Source organism: Belonocnema kinseyi, chromosome 7 (genome assembly GCF_010883055.1).
Source record: "Belonocnema kinseyi isolate 2016_QV_RU_SX_M_011 chromosome 7, B_treatae_v1, whole genome shotgun sequence".
NCBI lineage: Eukaryota > Metazoa > Arthropoda > Insecta > Hymenoptera > Cynipidae > Belonocnema > Belonocnema kinseyi.
This window is the reverse complement of record NC_046663.1, coordinates 47,122,670-47,123,375: the sequence shown is the minus strand read 5'-3', so window position 1 is coordinate 47,123,375 and position 706 is coordinate 47,122,670.

The window sequence follows — 706 nt, the reverse complement described above, 5'->3', positions numbered from 1 at the left end:
TTCTTTAATTTTCAAAAAAAAATTAAGCTTTAAATAAAAAAAATAATAATTTTTAACCGAATTAAAGAATAGCAACAATCTTTTAACAACCTAAAGTTACATTGGCGTTTTGTAATCGAAAATTTGTATTTTTAAACAAAAATCGTAATTTGAACAAGGTTTAGAATTTTTTAACAATTTTGAAGAAAGTCAGTGTTTTGTTGAAAAAAGGAAAGATTTCAACAATAAAAAATAAAATAAAATTGTAAATTTAATTTTTCACTATTTTCAATTCAATTTTCAAAAGTTTAAAAATCATGAAAATAGAAAATTATATTTTGAACTGTTGAAAACTCAATAAAAAAGACAATTTTTTATTAAAAAGTAATTGTTAAAAATGTAATATTTACATAATTTTAGATTAGGATTTAATAAATATAAATTCCAATTCATAAAAGGGAACTAGAAAAAGTCGATTTTTTCAAAAATAACATTTCTTCCAAAAACAATTCTTATTATAAATAATATTATTATTTATAAATTTGTTGCAAAAGAATAATATTTTACATTCAATGAACAATATAATTCATTAAAATTAAAATTATTAATAAAACAATTTTTTGTTACGTCTGAAGTTAAGATTTTGTATTTATTTTAGATAATAGATACTGTGAAATACAAAAATTTTGTTTTCATACTCATTTTATATTTTAATTCAAAAATGCGT